Raw genomic sequence first — 24,617 nt, forward strand, 5'->3', positions numbered from 1 at the left:
ATTACAAATATTTTCAGAGCCAAAACGGTTTGTTTGATCGGGGTGTAACGTCTTCGGCAAAGTTGTGAATAGCAATTTTGTCTTTCCGAAAAAAAATACAACTTAAAATGAATTTTTTTTTTGGAAATAGGCTAAAAGAAAAATTGAAAACTAATTAACTTGAAACTATTTTTTTTTTTCAAAATCTAATTTATTTTTTTTAAAACTCAAAAGATTATTTCAACAATGGAGACTGTCCGATTTCATTTTTTGTATCTCAATAGAAAAACATCATATAAACGCAATTTCTTCTGCGAAGCTTCATATTTTGAAAAGTTTTATAACTTTGCTGAAGAAACTATTTATGTATTGTCGCTGTATCAAAAGTAAACATTTTTAATTTTATGATAGTAGGCCATGATCGAAAAAAAATACTGTTAACATGTTCGTTATATTATTTAGAAAAATACTCCTGAACACTGCTTTGGTTCACATCAACCATTCAAGCACATACGAATTGAGTTTGTCAAAATTTCCGACTACGGAAATACAATATACGGTTTCCTTCGTCAATGGGAAAGAGAGAAAAAAAAACATGTGAAACTAAACTCATTTCATCTTCTTATATTACTATGAATTTAAAATAAATGTACTCCATTACACCACCGTTCAAAGTATAACTGTAGTTCTGACACCATCAGCTTCGCATTGTCCAAGGCAGATTAATACTAGTGATGTCATTTCTTTTGGTGTATAAAATGCTCGTTTATATACACAGTTATCGAGAGTTTGATACATGTTTTTGTTTACTGTGTGAAAACAAAAGGAATAGAAAAATTTTCGCACGGGGAGTGCTTTCATATCTATTGTGAAATTTGTTACCATATTTATTTGATCTACAGTGCGAAATAAATATCAATCATTTGTTTCCAACCAAAATCTTAAGTTACAAATTAAGTAAATAATTCATGTGCACAACAAAACTTCAATGTTTAGAGTGAGATGAATTATATTGAGTTCCTAAATAAATCATAAGCAATAAAGCAAATCAAGCTGAACCTAGCCGACAATACATATGACCTGACGATGCCCTCGAAAAATTAAGAGTCTATAACTCTTTCTCTTGAAAAGGCCAAAACCCCTGGCCGAAGCATCGAGTAGTAGTAAACACTCATTTTAATCTGTAGAAGACTGCGTAGCCGAAATGGGAAACAAAAAAAAAACTAGTAGGTACCAACGTTAGCATCTATAATATAAACAACTCGATAGCTTTTCCTAGGTAGCTTTTATAGTCTCCGGCTCCATGTAGACACTCTCCAACATAGTACGCTCGCAGAACAGACTTGCAGTGTATGGTTTGACAATCTGTTAACACCTATCAACTGCAGCTAACCCCTTTCCCGAGCGCATGCTAAACTATAGTCGTCATAATTTGATGAAACAACTATCTAAACAGTTGCACCTCAAACCCCCTTCTGTTGTATCGTTAAGCTAGAAAAGTATTTAATAAGCAATTTGCCATCTCTGAAGAGCTTTCCATTTAGCAATTTTCCTCTGCGGCAGGAGTGAATACTGTCTACAAAGTGTTCGAATCGTGTGTAGCTACATAATGGTGACACAAAAAGTTATTTTTCCGATAATCTATTTTTATCAGCATTTTCTGCGAAATGTTTATTCAATCTCTAAGCGTCATAAGCTGTACCATCCGGTTGTATATGATTGATTTTCCGCCTGGCAGGATAAAATGCTGCTCCATTCACTCTCGTCTGCTTGTGCAGTTTTTTCAAACTGCCAATAGCATTACAATTCGATTAGGCTGTTTGGTATTCATGTCATGAAATGTTTCTCGTGTGCACTCTGTACTTTTTTTGCTTGTACTATAGCCTATGTTTTAACATGAGGTTTTTTAACGATGCCAATTTTGACACCACCAAACTACATTGGCTGACGACGGCCTTACGTTTCATTTGAATAGCTTTGGGAACCAAAAATAACAAGTTTACAAGAAACGCAAACAGAAATTTGCCCCCCGGAATTGAACGTTGTCGTTGGCGTAGTAACCATGGGATATAAATCATTTGGAAATGTTTCCGATCACCATCAAACTGATAAATTTTTGTGCAGACACACAGACGTTTCCACACACATACACCAAAGCATTCGATAAGATGGAGCTCTTTCTAATTGAGCAAGCACAAGCATCACTGGGAGAAAAATTCAACGAAATCCTACTGGGAAGCGGCTTACAGGCCTTTCGTTTGCTTCTGCTATCCGGTGAGTTGTTGATCACCTCGTTGCAAAACCATCAGCAGTGGAAACTGCTAAAACCGAGACCGAGTATGTTGATCAAAATTGCATTATGCAAATGTGAAGGAATAACTTTATAATGCCTTTGTGTGGGCCCCCGAATGCCCGGGATGATGATGAATAAGCAGACGAATGAAAAATCGTTTCCAACCGTCAAGATAAAGTACGAAATTTTTCGTTTCCCTGTCATTGTTGGCCCCGAGCTGTGCATCTGTTCTATGAGAAAAAAGAACAATGGCTTACATGGGTTTATTAGCTAGCACATGAGCTTCACTATACCTTAGCTGTAGTCTGTAGATTTAAGCCATATGCACAAAAAGAAATGTTTCTGTTCTTTCCCGAAGATGGATCTTTATGTTATTTGATGAGTCAAGCACCCAAAATAGTTGCAATTGTTGAAAGTTTTCGACATTTTTTCTAGTATAGATAAACTAATTAAAAAAAGTAAAACAGCTAAAATTTAAAACCGACTTCAAAGATCCAATGTATAAACCTAATTTCGCCCGTTATTGACAGATTTCGCGCCAACTCTATGAAACATTGGCAGCACTCTCACAGAATTTATTGAAACTTTGTGGGTGTGACCTTTCGCTCAAACGTTGAAGTTGTTACTATTCTTCTCTCGGGAAGAGAAAACCAAGAATGAAGTAAACGTAGCTATTTACTCACTTGAGTGAAGAAAGTAATATTTGCGTTCTAGCAGCATAGCATTCTTTCTTTACTCCCCGGTACGTTAGTACCTGCCTTAATCCCTTTTCGATTCCCCCACACGATGGAGCAAACGAGCAAGATGCCGAAGTGATGGACTTTTATGGGAAACAAATGGAACGACCAGATGTTACCGATTCGTGATTTTTATCGTAACATTATTGATTGTATTTCTACTGCATACACACTTTTTCACCGGTTTCCTTTATGATTCTGCGGTAACCGTTACGAACAACAGAGCTTTTCACATTCACGGGTGATGAATGCTGTAGCTACTGCAGTGATAACACAAGGCGTCATTCAAGAGAACGAAGCACACATTTTTTATCATGCAAAAAGAAACGTGAGCTATATAACGAGCCAAACTGTCGCCCATCACTCGTCGCAACTATGGGCGGAAATTCTTTCCTAACACAGAGTCTTCCACTCAACCTCAGCTCATCGTTTTCAGGGCTTACTGTCGTAAGTTAAGCCCATGCTGCTTCCTCTCGTCTTAGTGGAGGAGGCTTTTGTGTCCTTTGTCTCTTGAAAGAAACACTTACAGTGGGTAAACATGACGAAGGCAAAGATCAATTAACTTTTTCTATTTTTTGCCGGAGGGCGTTATCTGCTTCTGCTGGCCGCCATCGCTATCGTCGTAGTCCGAATTCGGAGCCTCCCTTGCTCGACCATTTCTTGTTGGTTTTGATGAAATTTTACGTGGACTTGATGTTTTTACTAAAGTTGACAACATTTTCGTCGGCTTTTTGCCTTTGACAGAGAACGTCAAACCGGTCTGGGTGTTTTTATCATTCTCAAGACGCGCACAGAGACGACACCAAAGAAAGCTTTTAATGGGATGACAGGTTGACTTGCAGATAGGCTTCACCGGGAAATGTCAGCGTTGAACAAAAACATGCCGCCATACCGGCAACGGAGCCTAATACAGATCGATTGCTCCCTATTATGCAAGGTTAGGAGATATCATTCTGACATGTGGCGGTAGACTTGCTTATTTCCCAATGAGATTTGGAGACGTATCACAGACAGTGACGTGAAGTCTGATAAATAAACCAATTCAAAAATTTGCGCAAAAAAACCTACTTATAAACAGATAGAAAAAACACACCAAACAGAAAACAGAAAACAGAAAACAGAAAACAGAAAACAGAAAACAGAAAACAGAAAACAGAAAACAGAAAACAGAAAACAGAAAACAGAAAACAGAAAACAGAAAACAGAAAACAGAAAACAGAAAACAGAAAACAGAAAACAGAAAACAGAAAACAGAAAACAGAAAACAGAAAACAGAAAACAGAAAACAGAAAACAGAAAACAGAAAACAGAAAACAGAAAACAGAAAACAGAAAACAGAAAACAGAAAACAGAAAACAGAAAACAGAAAACAGAAAACAGAAAACAGAATTCAGAAATCAGAAATCAGAAAACAGAAAACAGAAAACAGAAAACAGAAAACAGAAAACAGAAAACAGAAAACAGAAAACAGAAAACAGAAAACAGAAAACAGAAAACAGAAAACAGACAACAGAAAACAGAAAACAGAAAACAGAAAACAGAAAACAGAAAACAGAAAACAGAAAACAGAAAACAAAAAACAGAAAACAGAAAACAGAAAACAGAAAACAGAAAACAGAAAACAGAAAACAGAAAACAGAGAACAGAAAACAGAAAACAGAAAACAGAAAACACAAAACAGAAAACAGAAAACAGAAAACAGAAAACAGAAAACAGAAAACAGAAAACAGAAAACAGAAAACAGAAAACAGAAAACAGAAAACAGAAAACAGAAAACAGAAAACAGAAAACAGAAAACAGAAAACAGAAAACAGAAAACAGAAAACAGAAAACAAAAAACAAAAAACAGAAAACAGAAAACAGAAAACAGAAAACAGAAAACAGAAAACAGAAAACAGAAAACAGAAAACAGAAAACAGAAAACAGAAAACAGAAAACAGAAAACAGAAAACAGAAAACAGAAAACAGAAAACAGAAAACAGAAAACAGAAAACAGAAAACAGAAAACAGAAAACAGAAAACAGAAAACAGAAAACAGAAAACAGAAAACAGAAAACAGAAAACAGAAAACAGAAAACAGAAAACAGAAAACAGAAAACAGAAAACAGAAAACAGAAAACAGAAAACAAAAAACAGAAAACAGAAAACAGAAAACAGAAAACAGAAAACAGAAAACAGAAAACAGAAAACAGAAAACAGAAAACAGAAAATAGAAAACAGAAAACAAAAAATAGAAAACAGAAAACAGAAACCATAAATAAAAAATAGAAAATAAAAAATAGAAAATAGAAAATAGAAAATAGAAAAAAAGAAAATAGAAAATAGAAAATGGAAAATAGAAAATAGAAAATAGAAAATAGAAAATAGAAAATAGAAAATAGAAAATAGAAAATAGAAAATAGAAAATAAAAAATAGAAAATAGAAAATAGAAAATAGAAAATAGAAAATAGAAAATAGAAAATAGAAAATAGAAAATAGAAAATAGAAAATAGAAAATAGAAAATAGAAAATAGAAAATAGAAAATAGAAAATAGAAAATAGAAAATAGAAAATAGAAAATAGAAAATAGAAAATAGAAAATAGAAAATAGAAAATAGAAAATAGAAAATAGAAAAAAGAAAATAGAAAATAGAAAATAGAAAATAGAAAATAGAAAATAGAAAATAGAAAATGGAAAATAGAAAATAGAAAATAGAAAATAGAAAATAGAAAATAGAAAATAGAAAATAGAAAATAGAAAATAGAAAATAGAAAATAGAATATAGAAAATAGAAAATAGAAAATAGAAAATAGAAAATAGAATATAGAAAATAGAAAATAGAAAATAGAAAATAGAAAATAGAAAATAGAAAATAGAAAATAGAAAATAGAAAATAGAAAATAGAAAATAGAAAATAGAAAATAGAAAATAGAAAATAGAAAATAGAAAATAGAAAATAGAAAATAGAAAATAGAAAATAGAAAATAGAAAATAGAAAATAGAAAATAGAAAATAGAAAATAGAAAATAGAAAATAGAAAATAGAAAATAGAAAATAGAAAATAGAAAACAGAAAATAGAAAATAGAAAATAGAAAATAGAAAATAGAAAATAGAAAATAGAAAATAGAAAATAGACAATAGAAAATAGAAAATAGAAAATAGCAAATAGAAATAAGATAATAGAAAACAGAAAATAGAAAATAGAAAACAGAAAACAGAAAATAGAAAATACAAATTACAAAATACAAAATACAAAATACAAAATACAAAATACAAAATACGAAATACAAAATACAAAATACAAAATACAAAATACAAAATACAAAATACAAAATACAAAATACAAAATACAAAATACAAAATACAAAATACAAAATACAAAATACAAAATACAAAATACAAAATACAAAATACAAAATACAAAATACAAAATACAAAATACAAAATACAAAATACAAAATACAAAATACAAAATACAAAATACAAAATACAAAATACAAAATACAAAATACAAAATACAAAATACAAAATACAAAATACAAAATACAAAATACAAAATACAAAATACAAAACACAAAACACAAAATACAAAATACAGAATACAAAATACAAAATACAAAATACAAAATACAAATTACAAAATACAAAATACAAAATACAAAATACAAAATACAAAATACAAAATACAAAATACAAAATACAACATACAAAATACAAAATACAAAATACAAAATACAAAATACAAAATACAAAATACAAAATACAAAATACAAAATACAAAATACAAAATACAAAATACAAAATACAAAATACAAAATACAAAATACAAAATACAAAATACAAAATACAAAATACAAAATACAAAATACAAAATACAAAATACAAAATACAAAATACAAAATACAAAATACAAAATACAAAATACAAAATACAAAATACAAAATACAAAATACAAAATACAAAATACAAAATACAAAATACAAAATACAAAATACAAAATACAAAATACAAAATACAAAATACAAAATACAAAATACAAAATACAAAATACAAAATACGAAACACAAAACACAAAACACAAAATACAAAATACAAAATACAAAATACAAAATACAAAATACAAAATACAAAATACAAAATACAAAATACAAAATACAAAATACAAAATACAAAATACAAAATACAAAATACAAAATACAAAATACAAAATACAAAATACAAAATACAAAATACAAAATACAAAATACAAAATACAAAATACAAAATACAAAATACAAAATACAAAATACAAAATACAAAATACAAAATACAAAATACAAAATACAAAATACAAAATACAAAACACAAAATACAAAATACAAAATACAAAATACAAAATACAAAATACAAAATACAAAATACAAAATACAAAATACAAAATACAAAATACAAAATACAAAATACAAAATACAAAATACAAAATACAAAATACAAAATACAAAATACAAAATACAAAATACAAAATACAAAATACAAAATACAAAATACAAAATACAAAATACAAAATACAAAATACAAAATACAAAATACAAAATACAAAATACAAAATACAAAATACAAAATACAAAATACAAAATACAAAATACAAAATACAAAATACAAAATACAAAATACAAAATACAAAATACAAAATACAAAATACAAAATACAAAATACAAAATACAAAATACAAAATACAAAATACAAAATACAAAATACAAAATACAAAATACAAAATACAAAATACAAAATACAAAATACAAAATACAAAATACAAAATACAAAATACAAAATACAAAATACAAAATACAAAATACAAAATACAAAATACAAAATACAAAATACAAAATACAAAATACAAAATACAAAATACGAAACACAAAACACAAAACACAAAATACAAAATACAAAATACAAAATACAAAATACAAAATACAAAATACAAAATACAAAATACAAAATACAAAATACAAAATACAAAATACAAAATACAAAATACAAAATACAAAATACAAAATACAAAATACAAAATACAAAATACAAAATACAAAATACAAAATACAAAATACAAAATACAAAATACAAAATACAAATTACAAAATACAAAATACAAAATACAAAATACAAAATACAAAATACAAAATACAAAAAAAAAAATACAAAATACAAAATACAAAATACAAAATACAAAATACAAAATACAAAATACAAAATACAAAATACAAAATACAAAATACAAAATACAAAATACAAAATACAAAATACAAAATACAAAATACAAAATACAAAATACAAAATACAAAATACAAAATACAAAATACAAAATACAAAATACAAAATACAAAATACAAAATACAAAATACAAAATACAAAATACAAAATACAAAATACAAAATACAAAATACAAAATACAAAATACAAAATACAAAATACAAAATACAAAATACAAAATACAAAATACAAAATACAAAATACAAAATACAAAATACAAAATACAAAATACAAAATACAAAATACAAAATACAAAATACAAAATACAAAATACAAAATACAAAATACAAAATACAAAATACAAAATACAAAATACAAAATACAAAATACAAAATACAAAATACAAAATACAAAATACAAAATACAAAATACAAAATACAAAATACAAAATACAAAATACAAAATACAAAATACAAAATACAAAATACAAAATACAAAATACAAAATACAAAATACAAAATACAAAATACAAAATACAAAATACAAAATACAAAATACAAAATACAAAATACAAAATACAAAATACAAGATACAAAATACAAAATACAAAATACAAAATACAAAATACAAAATACAAAACACAAAATACAAAATACAAAATACAAAATACAAAATACAAAATACAAAATACAAAATACAAAATACAAAATACAAAATACAAAATACAAAATACAAAATACAAAATACAAAATACAAAATACAAAATACAAAATACAAAATACAAAATACAAAATACAAAATACAAAATACAAAATACAAAATACAAAATACAAAATACAAAATACAAAATACAAAATACAAAATACAAAATACAAAATACAAAATACAAAATACAAAATACAAAATACAAAATACAAAATACAAAATACAAAATACAAAATACAAAATACAAAATACAAAATACAAAATACAAAATACAAAATACAAAATACAAAATACAAAACACAAAATACAAAATACAAATACAAAATATAAAATACAAAATGCAAAATACAAGATACAAAATACAAAAAAACAACAGGATACAAAATACAAAATACAAGATATAAATATAAAATATAAATTTAAAATACGAAATACAAAATACAAAAAAAATAAAAAGAGAAAATAGAAACTAGATGATTGAAAATTGAAAATAGAAAATAAAAATGGAAAACATAAAATACAAAATAGAAAATAAAAAACGAAATTAGAAAATGGACAATAGAAAAGAAATAAAAATAGAAATTAGAAAATTGAGAACAGAGAATGATAAATATTTAACAGTTAAAAGAAACCACAGTTAAAATATAGTAAAAAAGGAAATATAAAACAGAAAACTGAAAACTTAATGCAGAAAAATTAAATCAGGGTCAATTTTTATAGCCCACATCGTCTTTTTATAGTTAAATTAAATTAATACTTCAAATAATAATTTTTATATTTGAATTCCAAAAAAATACCTCCTATAATTTTTTTTCACGGCGTACTTCCTCTCAGGCAGTGCTCGAATAACCTGGCTGAATATGGGTAGTTTCCGAATCGATATCGGTAAGTGCTTCCAATCTTCTGATTGCCTCTTGAAATGCTGCGAAGCTGCTCTCTTTCCGAGCTAAGATCGACAGTGTTTGATTTTTATTCTCTGTATCGAAACACTGAAAACAGCACACCATCAGAAATATATTTCTGATTTCCCACGAGTGCCGTTGTTACAAAGTGCTGTTGAATATGTGGCTGTGGCATTAGAAGCGTGTGATATTCTTTGGATTAGTGTTATCAGCATTTTTTCAATGTAGTCTGATGGGCCTATGACCTGCGTTCAACTTCGAATAAGTGAGGGTATGAAAACAAAGGTGGAATTTGTACACACGGTCGTAGTCAGTTGGCAGATGCAGTAATAATATTTTACTATATTCCGTTTACTCAGTCAAGAGTCAAGTTTACTCAGTAAACTCGGAAGCGTGTATTTCTTCTCAAGTCAATCGTTTTCTTCCTGTTCGACCTGACATATAGAAGCTACAGGAATCATTTCGCGGCACTGCTACTGTACTGGACTGGAATACATTAACAACACAGGGCAATCCAGAGCAGGCAACAACGTTAGTGTAGACAATATATGGAGGTTGCTAGCGTTAGATTCACTCTTTCCGTACCGTACAGACGGAATAATTTTGTTCCAAACGAAAACTGCACTGAACATGGTAATGCACTGTAATGCACTGCAAATGAAGTCCACCCTGTCGGGGAGAGGTAAGGGCCCAAAAGCAATAGGGAAAATGCTATTTATCTTCACAACCAGGTCAAGTTAGGATGTGAATGCGTTTGCATCTGACAAGCGGAGAGGACTCACTTCTCGCGTCCTAATGCCTAGAACGAATAAATGCGTTGTTATTGCAGGAGAACACATTTTTTACGCCCGGAACACAAATTGAAATTTATATACATATCAGCTTCCTTTCCAGTCCCAATCAAGTGCATTAGGGGGTACGTGTATGCTGTCAGTGAGTTTACTTGCAGCTTCGTTTCGCTCGCAGTTCTCGTCCTCTGGGAGCAGAATTCTTTCAGCTTTGTCATGCATCGTGACGACACACGATACGACAAAGCGTTGGGTCGGTCACGACAGGAATATGTATTAGTGAACGTAGAGTGACACGAAGAACGACACGGTTATTCGACATAATGAATAGACGACGGTTGGTGCAAGGATGATTTTAAGTTGGTACTATTTCGGGCGAGCGAATCTGGTTAGGAAAAATTAGATTACTAGAGTGCAGGGCGAACGTGCGTTTCAACTACAGTCGCTACATTGATGGATTTTGTGTTAGACATGTGACAATTGTAGGTACTTGGGACTAATTTACGATGTAAAACTTATTTTAAAAAGCAAGCAAAGTGCACTAAATTTATAAAATGATTGTACACTCCCATCAACAGAAATTTTAAAGTTTGTTTAAAATAATAAACTTTTGACCTACGCCCTCTTACACTAACATGCTGTACCGATTTTATGATGCCATGAAATCGTTATGTTTAGAGTGGTTTCATAACGACATTTATAATATTACAATAAACTTTTGGAGTATTTTGTCATAACAATGATTAATAAACGTTATGATTTGTGTGGACAAAAAGAAATATACATCATTTTTTTAATTTAATTAAGAGTTTGATGATTCGCAACTACCAAGTTAATGCAAATCACTAGCTAGCACAGTCACGCAGGTCGGTAATCATTCGAACTTTTTTTATTCGTTAGTCCCTTGACATTCGCAGCCTCGTGATTAGTGCGAATACTCTGGACGTCAGCAAGTTAACAACTTAACCTTTCACTGGCACTAGCACTGCTTATCGACATATTGAAGGTCTCAAGGCGAACAACGACAGCGCCGAGTTGTCTCGGCCCACTCTCGACGATTATATCACAATCAACCGCTTTGGCAATGCACATGAAAAAGTTTTAGTTTCCCAGCAAAGTACTTTTTCGTGAGTTGTTAGCCACTCCGCTAAACGGGAAAGTGGTTTCTCCCTTCGGAATCTTACCGGTCCCAGTTTCCCAGAGCGTAAGCTTCCCATAGATATAATGCGCGTAGTCACACATGAACGGTTTACCTATATATGCCATTGACTTATTGCTTCGAAAGTTTCGGAAACAGTTTGCCGAAACAAGAAAACTTTTAATTGAATCGTTAAAGCAAGCAACTATTTTTCGAAACCGATCTGTGTTTTTTTGGGGTTGATAAGACAAAAAAGTTATATTCTCTCGAGAATGTTAGCTTAGCGATCGTTGGCAAAGTTATGCAGTATTAGTGATAATTTTTTTTTTTTTGCTAATGATTCTAGTCAGTCCACTGAATTGAAAAAAAAACTTCTTTCAGTAAGGAAGATAAAAACTACAAATTGAGATCAAAATGTTCTCATTTTTCTGTTGTGATAAATATTTGATACATCTCATACAGCGGAAAATATAAACGTAAAAGCTTCTTGTAGTTTTATAAATTCTTTCGTACCATGAAATGACTGATTTTTCAGACATAAAATTTCGCATTTTTCCCACACTTTATCCCCACGAATACTGCAGCTTACCGAATGCCAGACACTATTCAAAATCCCTGCTGTTTTTCATTAAAATTCATTAATTCTAGTTGCACCCGTGCTGGGTAACCGACGACGGCGGTTCTCGAACGCGACGACGATGATAGCATCACGTAGTTAACCCATCCGGACCAAGCACGGTGAAAAGCGTTCCGTCGTTCGTTGGTTATGTTAGAAACAGGATCTGCAGTAATTTAAGGAGATTTTCCATCAAGTTTTGCGAAACTCGGTCATAATTTATCTGCTGCACCGTAAGACTTTTTCGTACACCCTAGGATAAGTTTCTCTTTTGTAAATTTGATACATTCTTTTCGGAGCATATTTGAGGATGCATGATACGACATTTACGAAACAACGCATTGAGGTCATTTATGGGAAAACTCATTTGAGTCTCTAAACGAGTGATCTTCACTAGGGGCAGCAACATTCACAGAAATGGTTAAAAAGCCAAAATAATGTATTTTTTTCCAGTTTGAGCTCTAGGGCAAAATCTATGTTCACAAGTGTTATTCTACCAGTGCAGTGGAATCACTTCCTTTCCACTAATAATAAGCCTTTCACTTACGATGCTCTAAAATAGCTGTTTGTGAAATAATAACGTGATTACGTTGCATTAAAATTTGCTTAAACAAATTCAAAGACGTGTAACTTACATCAGGAAAACGACCCACCAGAAATAAATAAACAGCAGGAGTTTAGTTAGAGAAACATATGAACGATAAATTAAAGAAGTGTAAAACAGAAACAGATAGAAATTAAAAGAGGAAGATAGAATGAAGGGTAAGTGGAAGAAAATGAATTTAATATAAAATCGGAAAATAAATCGTAAATAGTAGTAGAAAATAGAAGAAGAAGAGAAAATGATAATGAATAGAAAACCAGAAGTAAAGTTCAAAAAAGCATCATTGCAGCAAAAAATTACCAAACACATGTATTTAAAGAGAGCAAAAAATACGAAGAGCAAATACTGAAGTTGTCAAAACTTGTTTCAACTGTTCACTCGAAAAAATTAATACATAAACTTGATATATTTTGTTCAATTTCGAAAAACTGAAGTTTTCGTGGAAACCCTTGAAATTAACAATTTGAAAAATATGGTGAAATGCAGTAATCATAACGAGGCTTGTCGTTTCCCCTCAGAGAATCACTAGCATGTAGGAGAATATCTTTCACTGCAATAACTGCTCTCACACTGAGGCAAGAAGCGACACACTTGCTTGATGGAGCAGCAAATTACGTAGATTCACACGTATCTGAAGAGCATGCAAAAACACCGCTGTGAAATCTAATATATCTCTCCAGAGAGATAAAAATCTGGTGTGATCTTTCTCACACAAAAAGACGTTACGCTCATTAACTACACAACAGAACTCACTGTGGTACTTTCACTGTGTGTCTTTTAAGCATATACAGTGAAGATTTTTTACGCGGGGGACTCGTTCCAAATTTGTATGGAATCGCGACAAAAAAGACTAAATTGTGATAAAAAATAATGTAGAAAACTGTCGCAAAACGTTTAAAGGGCAGTATTATAAATTTTCATTATTTACAACTGTGAGTTTTTTCAAAAACTGATATTTGATTGCTTTTGTTCTAAACCGAAAAACGTGATTGGAATGAGGAAAACCATTTTTGAGTTAGTGATTTACTACTCCTGTTTCCAGACTTGGCAAAGTACGCACTGCACTAGAAGCGGAGACAAAAAAGTGACTCTTGCTTCCTAGGTAACACGCGCTCGAGCTAGGTGCTCCGATCGACGATTTGGCATGCAACAAATAAAGAACAGCACCACACAGTGAATTTCTCTTTGTTGGTGTGTTTTCTAAAGTTACAGAGAGCGAACACTCGTAATAATCTGATTCTTCTCTAATGAATAGCGATAAAGATATCCTTTGTTGGATAGGGATCAATCCACACCCAGTACAGCAAACATCAAATGTGATAAAGCCCAATCAAAGTGGGCGAGATGGGCTGTGTGCAGACAGGTTTAAACATAGAAAAGAAACTCAAATATGAACCGAAGGTTATCGCACGGCATACGCAGCTTCTTAAGCTCTTGCACCGAGCTGGTGCTTACCACGATTGTCACATGAAAAGATAATACGCTCGTTGTGATGGGTTCCTATAATTTGGCGATGTCATCGTTCGACTCGGAGCGGTGTTTTCACCAAGTCTACTTGTTTCGCTCAGTTGGGGTGTAAGAAGTGAGTGTATTTTTTTTCTCCCAGCAGCAGAAACACAGCACAAAGCAGAAGCAAAAAGTGTGGGGCAAGATTTGCTACATTAGGTGCTCATTCTGGACAAGAAGTGAGCGGTGAATATTCACTCTGCTCTTTCCACATATTAAGGAGAATAACAAGCTTTTTTTAAGGGGGAGGGGGGTTGTTAGTAGCTTAAGTATTTATGATAAATATTAGTAAATAATGAGTATGTGTGTTCAATCACAAATGGTGACTACTCAAAACAATTAGAAAAATTGTAATTTTAATTGTTAAGATTTGTTCGCTTTCGCAATTAGGACTTATCATCCGTAGGGATTTAAACCTACTTGTCAAGAAAGGGAAGAATAACAAGCTTAATCATAACAATACTAAAGTAACCGGGAAAGAAAAATGAAAAAGTAAGAATGGAAAAAGAAAATTGTAAAACGAAAAAAAGTAAATAAAATGTAACGGTGAAATGAATTGGAAAGAAAATTAGGGATGAAATAAGTTAAAAAAGCCAGATGAGAAAAGGATTCGAAAAAAAACATGCTTCCTTTCTGGATTGAGTAGATAATAGTAAAATGATAAAAAATGAAAAGGGGATAGGAGAGGAAAACTAAACTTAAAATATGAAAGAGAAACGGAAGAAAAAGGGAAAAGCGAAAATGTAAATAAGCGAGAACCGGGAATGAAAATCACAAAAATTCAAAGGTGAAAAAAGGAGCCAGGAAGTAAAATTGCAATGGAGAATAAAAAAATGAGAGAGAAAAGTGAAAGCGGAAAGAGAGAAAATAAAATGTAAACATGGAATGAGATAGAGAAAATAAATTGGAAAAAATGGAAAAAGAAATGAACAAGAGAAAAGAATAAGGAAAAATAGAATTGAAAAAAGAAAAAAATGAGAAAGTAGATAGGAAACCAACGAAAAAGAGAAATAAAAGAGGGCAAACAGTTAACATCACTGCACTCAGAGTTTAACAAGGAAGACAGAAAAATAAAATATAAATTTTTGAAAATTAAATGGAAATGGGTAAATCTGATAATAGGAAATTGATAAAATTAATAGGAGAGAGAAATGAAGAAAACACTGCTGAACAGCTTTTGCCCTAGAAGTCAAACTGGAAAAATATGGAAGATTGTAGCTTTTTAACTAGTACCAGAGTCTACAGAGTCTACTTGCAAAGTCATATGACACTTCAAAGTAAATGAAAACATATAAGTACCATGGAACGGGGTGAAATTGATCAATTTTTTTAACAATTCCCAATTAATTAGCTTCATGTACAAAAGCAAGCAAAGCAAAGCCTTGGTGCTACATTCCGATTCGGAACTTGACCTTCTGTTTAATTATACACAGACTTCGCAGCCGACTGTTTAGTGTACAGGACAATTGCGGGGCTAGCGCTACGATCCTACTGACACGAACAGTCTCTCTCGAGTCGAGACTCGAACCTACGACAACTGGCTTGTTAGGCCAGCATCGTACCTCGAGACCATCTGGGAACGTCTTCATGTACATTTTTTCCGAAATATGTAGTATAATTTCAAAATAAGTACTGGTAAGTGCTCCAGTAAACCTCTATGGCTATTGGTGAAATTTCTATCGTCTATTTCATGAAATTTTGATAATTCTACAAGGTACTATGAGGTAAATTGGGGTGAAATCGATCGCCATTGAAATCCATACTTTTTTCGATATGCTAAAGAAAAGTGAAGATTTCTGTACTGAAAAATATCATTTACAGCTAGTTTGGAAACGAAAATAACGATATTTCAGGTTAAAATTTGTTTATTTTGGTTCACGAGCTGCTTGTTGCTAAATTTGCTCTTATTTGATCGTCGTTAGACCGATTTCAATTCGTTTTTTTGCAAAAGCTTAAAAACTAGTTCTGAAATCAAAATCTTTGGGGTTTCTTGCGAATTCATCAGTATTTTTTTAATGGTATGGAATAATCATTGTTGAAAATTAAATTTTTTGAGCTTTTATCAAACTTTACTCACTTCTCCAAATTTAACGTAATTAACCTTCAATATTTTTTTACTTTAATTAAACTCAATACTTTTTTTTGTTATTTGAAAACGTGTTTGATCAATTTTGATTCAGAAAAATTGCACCGGGCATGCAAGGGTTTACTTTGACAGGTGTGTGAATCTTGCAAAAGTTGCGTTCAAGGACACGTTAACATTGCCTAGTGTTGTATGAGCAATGTCTTTTGATTAGTATTTTTATTCTCGAATTTTCAGGTGATCAATTTCACCTCATTTCACGGTACTCATGTTTGCTATAGTAATGCAAACATAAGAGAGTGTTTCCACAGGTAACGCGTTAACAATTTCCGAGTCTTGTGCCTTTGAAAATTCGTAGTTCGCTTCGTGGTGGCTCATATGAAGCACCACCCTAACCTCTAGGGGAAACTTGTTTTGAAAACTGGTCGACAAAAACGCAAAAAAATTCCTAGAGCTCAAACTGGAAAAATGCAGGGTTATAGCCTTTTAATTTTGGAAGACTAGAAAGGTCGGAGGAACGAAAAGAAGTTTTGCTATCTAAAAATGAGAAATAAAATATAAATGATACAATATAAAAATAAAATAATTGAGGGCGTATCGTAAGTATCGATGTCAGAAGCACACCCACCAAGGCATTGAAAGCTCTACTTTTTATGCTTCCACTGCATCAATTCATACAATTAGAAGCCGAAAAGAGTGCCTTACGGATCAAAAGATCGTTAAAGCCCTTTGAGGGTGACTTAAGGGGTCATCTAGGTATTCTAAAAACTATTCGTATCAATCCTCTAATGATCAACAATGAAGACTGGATGGAGAAAAGATACAACTTCAAAAGACGATTTCGAGTGTTAAAACCTGAGCGTGATGTTTGGAAACGCGGTGGTTTTGATCTCCGTCCAGGATCAATCATTTTCTACACAGATGGTTCAAAAATGAACAATCGAGTGGAAGCAGGGGTAACTGGCCCAGAAATAGACCTGTCAATTCCACTGTCTTCCAAGCTGAAGTCCAAGCAATACTAGAATGTTCGGAAATATGCCTACGCAGGCAACACAGACACTCAAACATTTGCATGATGTCCGACAGTCAAGCAGCGTTGAAGGCTTTGAAGTCTGCGACATGTACATCAAAACTAGTTTGGGAGTGGGTTCAATCACTCCAAAAACTGGGTTGTAATAATCAAGTAGACTTACATTGGGTTCCTGGTCACTGTGGAATAGATGGGAAGGAAAGAGCCGATGAACTGGCAAGACTTGGATCGTCTCATCAGTTCATAGGACCAGAACCCTTCTGAGGTCTATTTGCTTGTTTCCCTTAGATATATGGTGGCGAACCAGCCTGTGGCTGAAAGCCACCTTAATAAAGTAATAAAAAAAAAAGTTCCCTTAGATTGGAACTAAAAGCATGGGAAATTTTAGTGTAATCCAACTGGAAAAACACCTTCATCGGTAGGCAGTCGAAGCGTTTCATCACACCGAACGTTTCTATGACTCGTAAAATACTGGATCTTTCAAAAAAAGATCTGAGCACGTTTACTGGTTTAATAACAGGGCATAGTCCGAGCCGTAATCATTTGAACTTCAATATGATACATGTCGAGTTTTGCGGCATGGATAAAGAAGACTCGGAACATCTGTTATGCCGATATTCGGGAATTTGTATCAAAAGATATAAGTTCTTCGAGAGAGGTCTACTGGAACCCTTTGAAATCTGGAGAACAAATCCCAGTACGGTTGTGCGCTTCATACAAAGTATAATATCGGACTAAACTAATGATATTGGCCAGACTGTAACGACCACTTCTAATAGCGATACATTATCCTGACTTAGCAAGATTAAAAAAGGGGGAAAACAATATAACGACTCGGGGTTTCCTACACCTTAATTAAACAATTGAAAAAGTATTATAAATGCAATTAAAAAATTGTTACGATACGAGGAGATGAAAAATAAAAATACAAAGTGTCCCGAGGAATAAAATAAAAGTTGGGAATGGGAAAGTAAAATGAGAATAATGAACAGGAAAAGAAAATCGAGAAAGGAAGTTGAATAAAGAAAATGGTAAAGGGAAAAAAGAGAGGAAAAATAGAAATAAAAAAACCAAGAAAACTTAAAAAAGTATAAGAGGAAATGAAAATATGGAAAAGAATAGAAAAATTATGGAAAATTATAAACGGTAATAGAAGAGGAGGAAGCGGGAAGAAAATACTACAAGGTATACAGCCCTAGGGATGTATGAAATAGTGACGTGGGACTAAACACTGTATTCAAAGGTTTTTTGACGTAGGACTACGTCTAACCGCACTATACCGAGGTACATTCCGCGAAACCTAAAACCAAGATGTAACGACGGAATGAAAGATTTCAAACGGTTATAGCGATGTAACCACATGATGGACCACAATAATCGATATGTCGTTGGATTGATAAAATGATGGACAATTTTGTAATTCTTCAATTTTCATTATCACTTCATTGTTAAACAGTGAAAATTGAATAAAAGTTTCAAGGTCGAATTTTCACCAACAATGTACCAATCATATGCGAGCACGCCTAGCACAGGCTTCATGAATAGACACCAACTGCCTGCAGTGATATCCTGTATAGCAGTGGCAAAAAAAATTTGATAGAATCTCCCCGTCCCAATAGGTCAACTAATGTTAGCTTCCATCAGCCTAGACTAAATTGATGTCTTGAAGGTAAAGCTTTTTCGGAAAGTTCGTAACCACCTTCACTACCAGACAGTTTTACGTTCTGCTGTTACCAAATATGTTAATGTTAATAAAACTGATGTCTTGAAGGAGAATATGATGGCACAGGCAACAGTACTGCACCAAGTAATGTATGAAAAGAGCGCTGGTTTCTCGTCGTCTATCAGTGCAGGAATACTTGATATTCATTTTTGTGCAGTAAAGCCAAGTGAAAACTCCAGTGGGGCGTGGAACACAATCGAATTGCCGTTTGAATTGTCTTCTTCTTCTTGTTTCGTATAGCAGCAAATATCAGAATTCAATAAGATTTTTCGGATGTCGCAAAATAGGCTGCGCCGTCGGGGACAACAAAATGCGTTGTTTATTTTTGAACTCTACACTCTGCCTTTTTGTAGATTTATTTAAATAACTTAATATAAGGTATTTAAAAGACAATAGAAAACTAAAATGCTCCGTACAGATCTTTGAATAGGTAGTTAAACGAGCTGTACTGATGATTATATTTTACTAGCTAAATGAATTTAGTCCAATATGACAATACTAGTTGCATCACGCGGTGGCGGTTTAGAGAAAAACCAAATTCATTTCATCTTGATATTAGAGTTCCGACGTTAGTGTTTGTATTTTTCAATTGAATTTTTTTTGAATTAGCATTTGCAAGAAAATATTACTTTCCATAACCTTACTTGTAATTGAACAACGCTATGCAAACATTTATTGCTGAGGCTAATGTTGTGCATCACTCTAGCCCAGTTTATTTTCGAAGATAACGGACATATAACTTTCAAATATGGTATCTTCGTTGTTCTTTGGTATCTTGAAACTGATCAAATTTTTTTCTGATTGATTCTGTATACTGATAAAATGTTTAAATTGACCTGAATTGAATGTTAACATGTTCATAAAATTTTATGTCAATTTCAAATTTTCTGTGAATATACATTTTCTACTAAAACTGTAATTCGTTATCGATATTTTTTCCACGAGCTTGTAATTACAGGAAAAAAATATATGTGACATCTTTGCCGCTTTGTGATCGGTGAGTGAGCCAACTTCAACAAGACAAATAGATATAGAAGGAAGTTTAATTTCTACTAAATCGTACTCAATTAAATATTTTATGGAAGGTTGCTTTTTCGCGCATTAAAGAAAATTCGCTGTATTAGAATGAAAGGTATTCATCAATGGTCCAGAAACCGAATTTGGGGGAAAATCAAGTATCTAACTTTTTTATTTTCGTAGATAGAAAACCTTGTTTTACAATTTTATAGCTCCAATAATTTTAAGTAACTTTGTAAAATAAAGTTTTTTTCTAAAACATTGCTATAGAGCTCTAGACCCAAATTTTCTCCTAAATTTGTTTTCTGGACCATTGTGAAAGTTAAAGAGAATATTTTTTCTTCTAAGATAGAGTGCTGCAAAGAAATAATCAAAATAAAGACCCCGTTCGATTTTGGCAACACCTCAGAATTTTTTCTGTTGCCAAAATCGAACCATGCCAATAATGAACGGTTTTTTTCATGACTTTTTTGACTTTTTAAATGGTCATAGACGACCTTAACAGTAGAAATGGCCACCAATGAACTAGTTTTAGTTCCAAGTCGTTTGAGGTGTCGCTTGATGAATTCGGGCTGACGACCTAGATACTTGATATTACCACCGGAACCAAAACACCTTCCTTTTGGAAGATGTTGAGCTTAAATTGGTTAAAATAAATTAAGCAAACTACAAAAGTAAAACGAGCTCAAATCAAACATAGCTTCAAAATAAAATTATAAAATTATTGTAGTCCTACGTCAACTATGCGGTCGTGTCTTGGTTACCACCCTTCTACTATTTTTTTATGAAGGTTACAGAGTCCGCAGGCAGAATCAATTCGTTTGTTCAGTGACTTACGTATTTTTATTCTCATCTTTAATTTTTTAGAAATATATTTAACAACACTCACAATAACATCGTTTACACTAAGCGATATTGTAGTGTTTTTTTTTGTACCAACAACATTTGTTTGACAAGGCACAAGCATATCATTGTTGTTGAAGAAGCACCAAGAATATCTTGTTATGCGTCTTAGTCAGAGTTAACTCTATTTCCTGAAAAACCGAATCCAATAAACCGTTATTATAATGAATGTTGTTGTCTTGTTTAACTCCGATTAAATCAAATTTATTTTATGAATCTTACTCTGAAAGTAATATCGGAGCTGGAAAAGGCAAACATAAGAAGATATGTTAAACAAAACTTTCAACAAGTTCCAACAAAAAAGGGTAGCAATCAACAATTCCAAAAAAGTTAAATTCGCTCTACTACGAAGATAGCATCTTAGTGAATAAATCTTAGTAAAAGGACAAAACAAATTCACTCTTTCGATTTTATGCCGATTATTTAGTGAATATCGAAGTTAAAATGAAAAGGAAATAACTTATAACCGTTGCAAAAATATTCAATTCTTGTTGAGTAATTCAAGGTAATTATGTTCATGAGATAAACTTTTAATCACCATCAGCAACAGCATTGCAGGTTTTCCTCGATTGCACACGAATTGAAATGAACGATCTATCTAGTGCGCCGCTGCAATACAAATAGTACCGCTGCAGTACGAACAGAAGTGTACCGCTAAAATGTACGAATAGAAATGTACCGTTGCAATCATAGAGAGATCTACGGCGGTCTGCTCCACATACACTATTGGTATTATTGGTATTTGCTTTTCCATGTTGCATGTTTTCTATCAAGACATCAGGTTTTATTACGCTTTAACAGCAGGGTTATAAATTATTCAAAAAGAAAGGTTGTTTCAAACTTTTCGAAAAATCTTTACATTCGAAACATCAAATTAGTTTAAGTTCATAGAACATAAATTGACCTATTGGGACGGGGAAACTCTGTCAACTTTTTTTTTATTTTGATACAGAGAATTTCACGGAATGGTTGGTGTCCATTCACGTCGTCTGTGCTGGGAATGCTCGCATGTTAGTTCATTGCATAAAATTTGTCTTTGAAACTTTTTATCAAGTTTTACCGCATAGCAATGAAATAATAATGATAGCTAGCGTATTGAAAAATTGTTCAACATTTTAGCGATCCAGCAACATATTGGTTATTGTTATTCATCATGTGGTTATGCTGTTATTATCGTTTGAAATCTGACATTTCCAATTTTATAAAAGGCATCCCAGTTTAGAAATTGAAGACGTAGTCTCACGTCAAAACTGTTTGAGAGAGTTGGTAATGGGAATTGAGAGAAAGTATCGAAAAGGGAAAAGGTTACAGATCAATAATAGAGCAAAAAGAAAATTAAACAAGGAAATTAAGCAGGTATATAAAGAAATAAAAAGCAAATACACTAAGGTCGCTTTTTACGCGGTTTTTTTACGCGGCTTTTTACGCGGATTCCGGAATTTACGCGGTTTTTTTTTACGCGGATTCCGGAATTTACGCGGTATTTTTTTTTTGCCCGGATTTCGGTTTCCCTTCACTCAGAATGCAAAATTAACAATGATTTTTTTTACGCGGATTCCGGAATTTACGCGGGTTTTTCTTACGCGGATTCCGGAATTTACGCGGTTTTTTTACGCGGATTCCGGAATTTACGCGGCATGTATCCTCCGCGTAAAAAGCGACTTTAGTGTATAGGGGAAAGTAGAAATTTTAAATGCAAAAGACAAGAGGGAACTCGGAGAGGAACATTTAAAAAAAATATAAATGAAAAGAAAGAATTAAGAAAGCAGAAAAGAAAAGTAAAAAGGGACAAGGAAAACAAAAAAAAAACAAAAATGAGATATAGGAAAAATAGATGAGGAAGAAAAACGAGAAAGTGATATCGGAAGCCGAAATAAGTCAGGGAAATATAAAAAGTAAAAAAAAAAAGAGCAAGTTGAAAAAAAACTAGAACGAAAACAAGAATAAGGAAAAAAGAAATATAGATATGTCTAACGGACACGGATTAACGTAAAGGAGAAATTATCAAGGGAGATGAAAATTAAAAAATGTGATGATCAATTAAAAACCAAAAACATAGTTTTAAAGATAAAACACTAAATAGGAAAATGAGAGAAAGAAAAATGGAAACCGGAAAAGGAGAAGAAAATGAATCAGAGAAATACAAAACAGAAATTAGACATGTCAAAAGAAAATAGATAATACAGCTTGAACTTGAATCGGAAAAATTGTAGGCAAAATCTACTACAGAATTGTTCATATAATCACTATACCCTTGAAATAACACTTTCAATCTACTTATCTCTTTACTCCATCACTTTCATTTACCACTTTTCACGATACGAAAATACGTATTTTGGAACCTTCTTCATTGCCTAGATGGACTGTAATGGAAATTAAACAAAAATAAACAAATTATAAACAAATGAGGAAAAAATGAAAGATAAAGAGAATTTGAAAAAGGATAATGAGAGCAAGCTATGAATCTCATACCGAGAAAAAAAAATTATATAACACAATGGGAAAACCTGGTCTTGAGCTGCAATGCTGGTCCAACAAGGCAGTCGTCGTATTGTTGAATCTTAGTTCGGCGGAGACTGTTAGTGTTAGTGTAAAAATAGCCAACACAGGTTTTGCCCTAGAGCTCATACTGCAAAAAATTTAAAGAGCTTTTTGTCCGTTCCTATTAATTTTGGCGCCCCTAGCTGCTCCGGAACTGCGTTAGGAGGCCGCAGAATAATTGAACGATGTAGTCGTCGTTCCTCCGCTTGCCCACGGGGAGACTACAATGAATGCGGGATATTATCACTATTGTTTGCTTTGCTTTATAATAGAGAAAAATGGTAAAAACGAAAGTAAAAAAGAAAAAAGGTAGCAAAAATAGAGATACAAAGTGAAACTGAGAAAATGCAAGAGTAAAACTGCGAAAGAGCATGGAAAGGAGAAAATGAAAATGAATTATAAAAAATGCTAACATTGAAGTGCTAGAAAATGGAAAGAAAAGAAAAAATAATATTAATATTCATGCAAAATTTTCGTTTTTCAATTTATCATATCATTGCAACCTTTTAGAAGAAAATAGTCCACCTTGAATGCTAAACAGAAGGTTAATTTGCATAATTTGCTGGAAAGAATAACTGCTCCAAGATGTGTTATAGCAGTGGGATGGGTGCTCAGGCAGATTGCGATTGATCCTTTCCAGGAAAATGCTTCTAAATTAGTTCAAATTTTCACATTATAGAAAGTAACACGCTGCTGTTTCATCTCAGCCTTCAATAGCGCTTCAGCAAAAAGTAAAAAAAAAAATCCTCGTCGAGCTCATCCGCGCCAGCTTGAACGGTATAATTAGTATCATTTTTAATTAAGTGTCTCGTTTCTCGTTTTGTTTCCGACGCAAGCTAAC

The 24,617-nt window shown here is 31.9% G+C and overlaps 1 protein-coding gene across 3 annotated transcripts in view; it reads left to right on the forward strand.

Annotated features, from left to right (window-relative positions):
- LOC129727163 (uncharacterized) overlaps positions 1–24,617 on the forward strand; it is a 399,476-nt gene that overhangs the window by 92,964 nt on the left and 281,895 nt on the right. The gene's annotated exons all lie outside the window — the stretch shown is intronic.

Source organism: Wyeomyia smithii, chromosome 3, assembly GCF_029784165.1.
Source record: "Wyeomyia smithii strain HCP4-BCI-WySm-NY-G18 chromosome 3, ASM2978416v1, whole genome shotgun sequence".
Lineage (NCBI taxonomy): Eukaryota > Metazoa > Arthropoda > Insecta > Diptera > Culicidae > Wyeomyia > Wyeomyia smithii.